This window comes from Aphelocoma coerulescens (assembly GCF_041296385.1).
Source record: "Aphelocoma coerulescens isolate FSJ_1873_10779 chromosome Z unlocalized genomic scaffold, UR_Acoe_1.0 ChrZ, whole genome shotgun sequence".
NCBI classification, from domain to species: domain Eukaryota; kingdom Metazoa; phylum Chordata; class Aves; order Passeriformes; family Corvidae; genus Aphelocoma; species Aphelocoma coerulescens.
In genome coordinates, this window is record NW_027184085.1 from 7,224,370 (window position 1) to 7,236,465 (window position 12,096).

Genomic DNA, 12,096 nt, shown 5'->3' on the forward strand with positions numbered 1-12,096 from the left:
CAAAGAGGGATGTGACCCTCTCCAGAGGGATATCGTGAATTGCTGAATGATAGTCACAGTATGTCCAGTGAGATGGCAAGAGTGGGTGACAGAGCCTGTAATTAAGACATATCATTCATATGCAGTAGTATCAGACAAAGAACAATCTTCTCTCCTATTGGTGGCAGAAACAGGACATATTTAGTATGTTTTATGACTTCATCTGGTCATAAATAAAGAATCATAGAATGTTTTGGGTTGGGAGGGACCTGTAAAGGTCATCTTATCCAAAACCCTGCAGTGAGCAGGGACATCTTCATCTGGATCATTTTGTTCAGAGCCATCTCCAGCTTGACCTTGAATGTTTCTAGGGATGAGGCATTGACCAGGTCTTTGGGTAACTCGTGGCAGTGTTTTACTGCTCATGGTAAATATCTTCTTTCTTATATCTAAACTAAATCTTACCCTCTTAGTTTAAAACTACGACCCTTTCGCCCTTTTGCTGTAGGTCCTGCTGATAAGTCTGTCCCCATCTTTCTTATAAGCTTCTTTGAGTACTGTAAGGCTGCTCAACGCAGAATCTTCTCTTTTCCAGGCTGACCAATCCCAACTCAATCAGTCTTTACTCTTATGAGAGGTGGTCCCACCCTCCAATCATCTGTGTGGTCTCCTCTGAAGCCGTTCCAATATGTCCATGTCCTTCCTGTGCTGGGGTTATAAATTGACAAATTGCATAAAATTAAGTTTTAGAGAAGAAGATTGATTTAATTTACAGTTTAATTTAAACTAATATAGGAAGATTTCTTAGGGTATTGTAACATCCCTTTTCAGTATTGGCAGAACAAAAACTTGGTATTTGTGTTCCAATATGATTTTTATAATATGATAACATTTTGTCTTAGATGCTGACAGGATTTTAGTGACTTAACTAGAGGTAGAACTTCATTATTTTGTTAAAGAAAAATTTCTGAGATATTATTTTTTGCTAATGCACTTTTTTGGTGTATTTTATACAATTCAGAAAAAAAAATAACTTCATCAACTCAGAAATTGTTGATGAAATGAAATTTGCTTCTTTTTCACACCTCTGGGTTATTTATTACACTATTCTTCATTCAACATCTGGTACTTATTTTCAGTTGAAACTTTCATTGTTGCGATGGTTGATTACTCATACCAATTATTGCTGCTCTTCTGGTTGTACTCTATTTGAAAGAATAGGCACAGCAAGCAAATGCATTATTACCTATTATGACATTTATTATGATTATTAATATGTGTAGGGAATATATGCAGAGTATTATTCATATGGTAGTTAGACAGTTCCACACTCTTGATATTTGCGATCTTTGATATCAGGCTATAACAGTTTCCCCATTTTATATATTAGAGATGGAAGGAAATAATAATTAAAAATCTTGCCCACGGTTAAGGAGAGAAAATGAGTTGGAGCAGGGACTCACAGTCTTCTGGTTTTAATTGCTTCTAGAACAATATGTTTCACTGTATTATTGAGACCAAACAGAACTAAAAGTGATAGATGAAAAAAGTCCCAGTGGTAGGTATCTGGCTTACTTCTGCAGCCATATCACCAAAATGGATTGATTTTCACATCAACAGAGTCAGTTTAGAAAACATTTGTCTGAAATCCAGGAAGGCTGAATGCATCCATAAATGCAGAATATCCAGTTCTCAGACAAGTCAACAGGGGCTTTCCAAAAAATTATTTTGGGTCGGAGGTTTGGTAGGTTTGTTTCTCTTCAACTAAACTGAAGTTGTTGACTCTGAGGGTAATGAAAGAGACTTGCCAGTATTGAAGATGAGGGAAAGACTGTGTAACCTGCATAGTTTTCAGAAAATCTTCTCATATTTTCATAATAATCTGGAATCCACATTACCACAATGAAAGCACGGTGGATTGATGGACTAATCTTGCCATTATATGTTAAATATTGCACTGAAGTAAGGAGTACATGCAACTGGTGCCAAAAGAAGGGCATAGAACTCTCAGAGCGTAAGAAAGACAAGTGCCTCCAGTATGTAATTAATTCCATACATTTTAGGCTCCTTTTTGGTCATTTGAAAGTGCTCTGTCATTCTCCTTAATGGAAGACTGGGTCTAACTTAAAAGGTTAAGTTAGGAGAAAGGAATCCTGCTCTACAGGTTAGTTCTGGTCAGGTCATCAGTGGTAAAAGAAATGAAGTCTTGGAGCTGGGTGAAATTAAGTTTAAGGGCAACAAAGACATCAAAGACCAGATATCTAATATATATAGAACACACTAGGTGTAGTAAACTGGGATGTAACATGGGGGTGCAAACAAGGAAGAAAGAGCAAGGAGTATAAGGATGTTAGAAAATATAAAAATAGCCCATGCCAATTTCCCCAAAAAGGAGTAATAATGAAGAAAATCAATTAACATCTCATTTTTCCCATTTGTGAATTTGGAACACTGATGGCCAGATCCAAATGTTCCCTTGCTTGAGCAAGATGTGTGGTAGAGGATCCAGAGGGACAGTGGAAGGGTGACCATAATGTTCATGAAAGGGATAGGTACCATTGTGTATGTAACAATGATAACTGCTTTGTTATAGTGCTGAGACCTTTTTCTGGGCACAGATATTCTTTATTTTCTTTTCCTGTAATAAATAAATCTGAACCAGTAACACTTGTCTGGCTTTGCCATTAAGATTTCATTTTTATTAATAATAAGTTCTTGACTTCATGTATTCACTGCATTTCCCTTTAGCACAAAACAAGATTTTAAGTGTAATAAAAAGCTTAAAGTTTTAACAGACAAACAAGTTCCCATTTGACTAGCTTTCATAAAGCAGCTTCAAGAAGCAGCTAGGACAAACAGTTATGCTTGTTTTTGTCTCATCTCATTTTTATTTCTTTGTGGAATTTGCTGCTAGCGAGCAAAAAGAGTTTCTGATCATAGTCAGTTACTCTGAAAAATATATTTTATTACTTTCAAAAAACCCCACTTAAATGAAGGGAATTATAAAATCATTTTTACAGGAGTCTTTGGATAATAAATTGTCAAGTCTTAAATATCATCAGATTCTTTCATCTGAGTTTATCTTGTCGAGATGGATCAGAATGCTGTAATCAATCACTCAGCCATAAAATGGCTTCATCATACATGTGCATTCTCTTCAAAATCAAGTTGTAACATTTACACATAATAACTTACTGGTTGCAAGGTTAGTCCGAGCCTGTGTTCAATATTATCTGACATTTTATTGGCTACTACACAAACTTTTGCCTAATACAGTCATTTTACTTAGAAATTTAATTGAAAGGTTGCCTGTAACAAAGCACTTTTTTAATGTAGGAAGAGTAATGTAAAACTACTTGATGCATGGGAGGAAGAAGGGAGACAGTAAAATGTGGGAGAAAATGAAGAAGAAAAAGAAAACACTCATTCTAATGAGAAATGGAGTTTGAAGAGGAAGTTTCATAAGGATGAATTCATTCCCTAAGGGAGCTTAGTCTGCATTTGGTGCCTGGATCAGCACACCTTCATAGATGAAAAGTATAAATCACACAGTTATGTGATGGATGATGTTTATTTAGAACAAGGCTTGTTAAAGAGGTGCTTAGCAGGGAATGGGCGTCTTCTTTCAAGGAACGAGGTCTTGGTGCAGGCATTTAGAGAGCAGAGAAAGGAAGGCAGGAAGGCATGGGCTTGTAGGGGAAAACACCAGCAGAGGATAAAAAAGGGCCATCCTCAGTTTGTGACAATCTGGACTTTGTCAGAGGAATATGACAGATGAAAAAAGGCCTCTACTGGGGGTTTCAGGCAGGCAATGGATGTTTACATGTGAAACTTACAGTGGTCTATTTCATTTCAGAGGAATGAGGCTTTACAAAAGGTGAAATAAAAGCCTGCTTAAAAACTAATTGATGTATGGGATGATGAACATGCAAGAGGCAACAATAAAAATAGAAATATAATATTAACCAAACCCTATGTTTTCTCATGTAGGTGTCATTTTTTTTTCTTTCTTCCCATATCTTAGAGGCCTGTAACTCTGTTGAAGAAAACATTATTAAGTCTTATTTTTAGAAAGCTTTTTCTATCTCTTCCCAGCTACACCTCTAGCACAGAAGGGAGTCACACTCACTTCCCTGTTCTGAAAAACAAAAAAAAACCCAAAATAACCCCCAAAAAATTATTTTTTTTAATTCACCTTATATCTGACATTGAATAAATATGCTAATACAAGTACATGATAGCAAAGTGTATTGGAAAACAAACTAAAGAATGAGTAAGTGTGGAAAATATTATTGAAGCTGGATCTGTGGCCCCTAGATTTATGTATAAGCACTTAACATAGAATAACAGTAAAATTTAAAAACAAACAAACCAACAAACAACAAAACTTCTAGAAGTGCTTTATCCTCATTATTGTTTAGTAGAAAGTTCCTGAATAATACTACTATTCCCTCAGGAGGTGATAATTTATAAAATAAAAATTCATAACATATGAATGTCTTATGACAGCTGTTGAATGCTGATAGAGCTGTGTTGGAATCTAAGACTGGGTTCCATTAGAAAAGGTTGTTTTCTCTTTGGTCATTGTTTCTCTCAATTTTTTCCATTCGTTGGTTATGGGGATTGCCAGGATCCCACTGTGCCTCTTCACATGGAAGGGAAGATGAAAACTTGGGAGCTATTGGATCTTCAGTTCCTGAATACTTTGGCCCCTCCTCACCTTGCTACATATCGAAGTGGCTTCCCATTTCAAATGTGTAGGATAAGAGAAACACAAAACTTGTGGAGCCTCTGTACAGCCACCCTCCCAGGAGCTTGCAGTGTTCATACCTTCAGGATGGCTCTTCTGGTGGGTTTCCTGAAGACCGTGACATTTTTTATTTTACACAAAGAATTTGAAATGTGAGGTTCTCCTTCAGTTCATAACAAAGTCAGCTATTCTGAAATATCAAAGCCCTTTGTGAATTGGAATGACCTTTCCCTGGTTAGCTCCTGCCCTTTAGCCATGGGTGTTGCTGGTTGCTCGAAATTCACATACATGGCCACTTTTTGCAAAAAAAGGCTGTGAGAGGGCAAACTTTCTCCAAAAGGTCTTTAACTTAAAAAAGTCAACCCAAGGCATGAAAAAAAGAGAACCAGTTCTGCAGGCTATTCACCTCTTGGCCTCTTTACTGAAATTGCCAACAAGGAGAGGAGCTGCGATGAAGACTATTCATTTATCTCTGAAAATAATGTTGAATATCTGTCACTGCTTTGGGAAATGATTGACCTGATAATGATAGGTTTTATATCAGCAGGTCCTCGAGTGCCATTCTCAAAGTCACTATATGGGGTTTGAAAATTGACTTCTTAATGGTGACGGTCCTGTGAAACAGAAAGGAATTGCATTGCAGATGAATTTTCTGATGCAAGTGCATTGTCTTTTCTCGACCCAGATTGATGCCCATGCAAAAAGTATGTTGCCCAGAGCAAAACTTAAGGGAATTACAGTGCAATGGCATTACACTGAGCCATATACCTTTAATGTCATACAATAATTTAGTCTTAAACTTTTTCTTATGAGGGTGAAATGGTTCTCACTTAAAAAAAAAAAAAAACCAAATATACTTACAGGAGAGTTATATTTGAATTTGAGTATATAGTTTAGCCTTAAGAAAAAAATATCTTCATTTGCCTCTTGTTTTTAAGGTTCATTAGAGTTAAAGTTTCCTTCCAGAGAAGCATCTCACAAAGGTCAGTAGAAACTATTGGGGATTAAGGATGGAATTTTCAAAAGTAATTACTGCTGGCCTAAGTCTGATCTCACTGGTTTCAATGAACTACCGTTAACTTTATTGTGAATAGAGGTAGTCAAATGTCAGGAGCTTTTTGGAAATCCAGTATGACTGATGTGTCATTCACTTGACAGTGAGACAAGAGTAGAGTACAGGACCCTCAAAGTGGATTCTCTCTCTCTTTTCTATGAAGTGTGGATATTAATTTCTTGGAAACATACAAATGCTATCATAAAAAACAAATATGCAAATATAGAAAGAGGAAAAAAAACATAGTGAATGAAATTGAATGGCTGGGAGAAAAGGGGTTAACAAGGACAAATATAGATAAAAGTAAACAAATACAAATCCAATGAGATATTGCTTTGGAAAATTGCTACCTAATTTATTTCCTCATTAGCATTTTTGAAACTTAACTAGGCCCAATTTCCCAGTAAACAAGAAAAATGAATTGCAGATCCCAACTCTGTTTATGTTCAATTTCTATGCTGTGTTTTGTTCCCCCTGAATTAAAGAAAAAAATCTGTCTTGTTTGCTCTTGAATTAATATTATAATCAATGCAACTTTCCATGGTGTTTGCAGTTTGTCACTACTATTTATTAGATACAGTATGTTAACACCCAAAGAATAACCAACAGAGGTGTTTCGTTGTGATAGGCAAGACTGAAACACTACCCATTCCCAACTTTGCCTATTTAAATGATTCATTTTTAATGAGTAAAGAAGGGAACACTTTTAGGGGAAGGAGAGAAGAATACACAAAACACACAAGTTAAGAAAATAATATTTTGATTTGTAATCTTCAAATTATTCTTACCATTTCAGGCAACTTTGAGGAATAGCTGCTTTCCAGCAATTTTCTAAGGAGATTGAGTACTTACAGAAGGAAAAATTAGCAAATGGTAAAAGTTAGATTTTCAATCCATGCACTAGGTTGGCAGTTGTGCAGTTGTCTTTGCACAGTGAGCCAGGACAAGGAATGGCTGCACCTTTATGCAACAGGAAGAAAGAACCCACTCAGCAATCCTAACTGGAAAAGTAAAGCTGCGCTCTCTACACTGAATCATAGAATGTCAAAATCATAGAATAGCCAGGGTTAGAATTGACCTTAAAGATCATCTTGTTCCAACCTTACCAGTGTTCTTTCCAATCAGGTTGCTCAGAGCCCCACCCAGCCTGTCCTTGAACACTTCCAGGGGTGGGGCATCCACAACTTCTCTGGGCAACCTGTCCCAGTGCTTCATCACCATCACAGGGAAGAATTTCTTCCTAATATATAAACTAAACCTCCTCTCTTTCAGTCTGAAGCCATTCCCCCTCAGCCTATCAGTACATACCCTTGTAAAAAATTCCTCTCCATCTTTCTTGTAGACTCTCTTGGAAGATGGAAGGCTGCAATTAGGTCACTCTGAAGTCTTTTCTATTCCAGGCTGAACAATCCCAACTCTCTCAGCCTTTCCTCATAACATATCCTGGGTTTTTTTCAGATCAGTCATATATATTTTTTTATTTATCTGGATACTTCACTTACGGACTACCAGATACAAACTGAAGTTTGTACAGCGAAGATGACCCTTCAATAGTTAAGACAGTACGTGAGTAGGAACCTGTTCTTAAACAGGTGCTGGAATCTATCATGCTTGCTTTATGTTGTAGCTTTAGGTCACAGTTCAGCATAGGTGAGTGTGTATGCGTGCATCCAACTTAGTAAATTAAAGCATATTGTCCAATTAAATAAGCTACATCAGCTTCTGATGCACAAAACCTGGTCTTTTTAGCATCAAATCTTAGGGCTGAAATTCATCTAGGCTGCAAAAAATTCTCAATATGTGTTCTCTGATAGCTGTGGATGTTGCCTAGGATAACTGCACATGGGTGCCTTAGCACCTAGTGCATGACAGCATGGCACTGTTCTAGAGAGAAGGTTGTGTGTTAAATTGGTCTGGACTTCTGTGTGTGTTTGGCTTGTTTGCTTTAGCCCAACATACATTCCCTCTCCTGTACAGGTAATCTGTTTCTCCTGTCATGATATATTTTTTCTCCAATCAAATCCACTAGACTACACTTACTATAGGCGCTGCAAAAATATGTTTCTTGTAGAAAAAAAAAATCAAAATAGTTTCATAATCCTTTGCTGAACTGTTGCACATGAAATGTAAAGCAATTCATTTCCATAACAATGAATTTTACTAAATGTAAATGGAATTCTATTCCAAGTATTTCAAAGCAAATATGGGGGGAGGGGGGGTTGAGTTGTTTTTTGGAGTTTTTTTCTTGGTTTTTTTTTGGCATAACACAAACAGTTATCCTCCCAAATATAGCAAGTCTGCTTACAAACTCTCATCCCCCATATGATTCACTTACACTGGCATTAGCCTGTCTAGAGACTTTCATCCAAACATGTAAAAACACTGAAAAATATCAGGTAATGACTTATAATTGCTACTTCTGATGGACTATGGATTTTGTATGATTAATTTTGTTCCTTCTTACCAACCTCACATCTTTATTAGGACACTTTTGTTGCATTTTTTTTCAGGCTCCAAATTCTGTGGAATAGAAATTGTGTCATTTGATTTATTTTTACAGCATCTAACATAATGTGATACTAAATACATCTGTATATAATCAGTGCTGTATCAGTGTTAATAATAAATAATAAAATCCCTCTAAGATTGTTATTCATTGCTCAGTTAAAGAAACATTGAAATAAGTAGGAAACTGCCCTAGGCTCCTATCAAATCAAGGGCAGAAACAACCTTCCAAACCAAAGCAGACTAAGATTGAGACTCACTTTCAAGGCATGACAAAATGACGTGTTTCTCTAAAAGCACTATTAAAGGATTGACATCATCTGCCATGAGTATCCAAGGGTGAGCTTCACTGCGGACCACCTCAGCTGACTTAAAATTTAGGCACATAATTTTCCTGTACAGAAAAGGGTGAGGAATACCCACCTCCCAAAACAAAGTCCTCCCAGCTCTCTCTCCTTGCTGGCTCCAGAGGGAACCACGACAGCTCAGAAATTCCCAGACATTCATGAGCTCACTTGCAGGTACTGACATCTGATGATCCAAGGCATCCAGGCTGGGCTGGTGGACAGCACGCAGAACATTCCAGGTGCCTCCTGTCCTGCAATATGAACCTCGTGCTCAGGATCCTTTTCCAGGGAGAGCCAATGTATTCTGGTGAATAATCAAGCTCTGCCTGAAGTAGGCACGGCATTTAATCAGAGGAATCCCTCTGAGGAGTCACACAATTTTAGCAACTGGAGTTCAGAAAACCAGCTCTTATGTAGACACTTACCCTGCAGTTAACTAAAATTAGGTGAAATGAATCCCAAATTCATAATTTTTAAATAGCTATAGTTATATTAAATGCAAATGAGCCACTGAGCTGGGATCTGCAGTAATTTCTGATCAAAGATTCTGGAGTTGGGCTGAAAGATGATGGCTGCTAAAGTTCAGGAACAAGCTATAAGAGGAAACTGGGGACCTCACACAGGACTTAAAATGGTGCAAGACAGACACTTCCAATAGACTTGCCTCAAATCTATCTGAAGGAAGGTATTTGGGGAGTATAAAACCTTAATGCTAGCACCAGGATTATGAGAAGAGGACTGGCTGATATTTTGCATACTTCTGTCTTTTTTGAGAACTGTGTATCAGATTTCACCCTTGAAAATGGTTTAGTTGTAGAAGGAACTCTTTGTACTTAAAAATCAGATATGCTCCCTGCACCAAAGAGCATAAGGCAGAGATCTAGATCAAGAAATACTGAAAGAGATTATTTTTAAAGAAGACTGAGAGAGACTGTCAGGCTGACAGGCCCTTGAATGTGTTCCATCCGTATGGAATAGACTATTTAGCAGCAAAAAATATAATATGCATACGCAAGAAAAAAAAAACGTACATAACTAAATGACATAATGAGGAGCATTAAGAAGAGCCATGATGCCATTCTGAATGCTAGACTGATGCAATCAAATGAAGTGGAGAAGAAGACAGCATGTGCGTCAAGGAAGAAAGATTCTGCTTTAGGCCAGTTGCCTATCAGCAAAAATATATTTTCAGTTAATACTGGATGAAAAAAATAAGTAAACACTGTTCACAATCAATTTAAAAATTTGGGAGTGGGTTTATTTTCTACAGTTTGCCTGTAAGCCTAATCAAGATAAAAAAGTTCAGTGTACACTTGCAGGTATGGGTTTCAGCAAATTGAAAATGAAAAAAAAAAAAAAAACCAAAAGAAAAATCCCAATTAAAAAAACAAACCACAAAAAAAAAAAATCCAATCAAACAACAACAACAAAAAAACCACCAAGAAAAAAACCCCACAAAACAATAAAATAATGAGCATTTCTGGAAAACCAAAAATAAAAATTGGAGGTCATTTTCATTCCAAAAGATGTGTGGGGTTTTGTTCATGTTTTCAAATAAAACTTTCCCAAAATTCCTAAGCACAAGAAATGGTGACTACTTGTAAGTGACCCAGATTTGTGATTTCAACAGAAACAATGAGTACTCCTGACTTCCTCCTGTATTACTCACTCTGACTATGAATATCTTGAAAAGGAGCATCTTTCAAGAAAGCCACAAAAACTACAGGTGTAGTTGTCTTTCTCATGTAAAGCACTGTGACACTTTCTGACTTTAGTGTAATTATGACAATCAACATCAGTGGAAGATTTGGCTAAACTGGATCTGAAGTATTTCTGTCTGGTAATCCAACGTTGTGACTGTCTTTCTGTGCATGTAAGGTTAAACAGCTTTGTGCTAAAAAGGATCACCAGAGGCTCTGACACCTAGTCCAAATCTGGAGAACCAAATATTTGAATGCCTGGCCTACTGGAGACGTCTGTTGCTGCTGTTCAACATCAGTAAAGTAGTTGCCTGTAACTGCAAAACCAACTAAAGGCTCACCTTTGGGTTACAGAGGAAATACACATCTATAGATGAATGTCTACGAATATTCCCAAGATGCAGACAGCAGGGAACATGCAATAACTACTACACTTGGCCCCATGTACTGCTGTGACTGCTGCTATACAAACTTAAAAAAGGCGAATGAGAAGTGAAGTCATAAGAACAGATGTAGCAGGAAAAAAAAAAAAAAGACATTTCACAAGCCTTAATTGCAGTTAAAAATATTTCTGTCCTTCCTGAGTGAAGAATTTCTGCATCACTAAGATATAATTTTAGTCTTCTTATACCTACACTAACAGAACAGCAGTTCCTGACTATCTAAAGGTAGCAGAAGCCATGTTTTCCTAATCCTGGGGTTGTTTTTTCCCCCAACAAATGCAGTTGAAATAATAACAAAGCAGCCTCATTCCACCTCTACAGCCCAGCAGCAAATATAAATCCATCAGGGTGACAATAGGATTAAACTGTGGGCACTGCTTGCTTGTTAGTCTTCTCCCTTAAATAACTTCCATGTGAGATGGGAAATTAATGTTGCAATAAGTTGGTTCCTGTTGTGGCCCCAACAATAGAGCCAGCAATCCTCTTACTGTGGAGCATTACTTTTGCCTGTATGTCAGCTGGCTAAACTGTTCAGTCACCTTTTGTCTCCATAGGAGTACAATGTGCTTGTTGATTTGCCAAGTCCCAAATCCTATATTTAATACAATGCCTTGGTGTAATTTGAAAAATAAAAGTATGACTCTCCCTGAATACCATTAAGAAAATTGAAGGGGAGGGGAGAAAAACAGGGGCACAAGCTCGCATATAGATATTTTCACATTCACACCCCAGACAAAGATTCAAGCTGTGTCTTCAGGTGGAAAGAGGAATAGATAAAAGAAAATGTATTAATTGGACCACCTCAGGACCAGGTCTTAAGTTATCATGGCTCATCTTCTTCCACTGCTTTTTCCTTGCTTTAATGCAAGGCCATTTATTTGCTGCAGAGCTACATCAGCTCTGAAGGCCACTGGAGAAAGAGGACAGAGCCAAGCCTATTTTTTTTCCTAACTAAACAGATATTCCTACACCTAAACCCAGCTGTATTGGGTTTTGTTTGTTCCTTGCTGTTGAATCCAAGCCTGGGTACATCCAACATATTTAAGTCTATGACTAAGGACTGTCTAGCCTAAGTCTTCATGAGGAAAAGGGCCACACTGCCTCAGCAGTTTGGAGTCTCTCTCTGCACTCCTACCTTAGATGCCTTAAGCTGGGCAGAGCATTTCAGAGCCACAGTCATTGCCATTTAAAGCTGTTCGAAACACTGCTGTCAGAATGCCTGCCTGGTGAGGAAAATTTTATTTTTCAAAATGCCTAAAAAAGTATTGTTTTCAAGAAAATTTCACGTGAGGAGGAAAACAAATGAAACACAGTGACG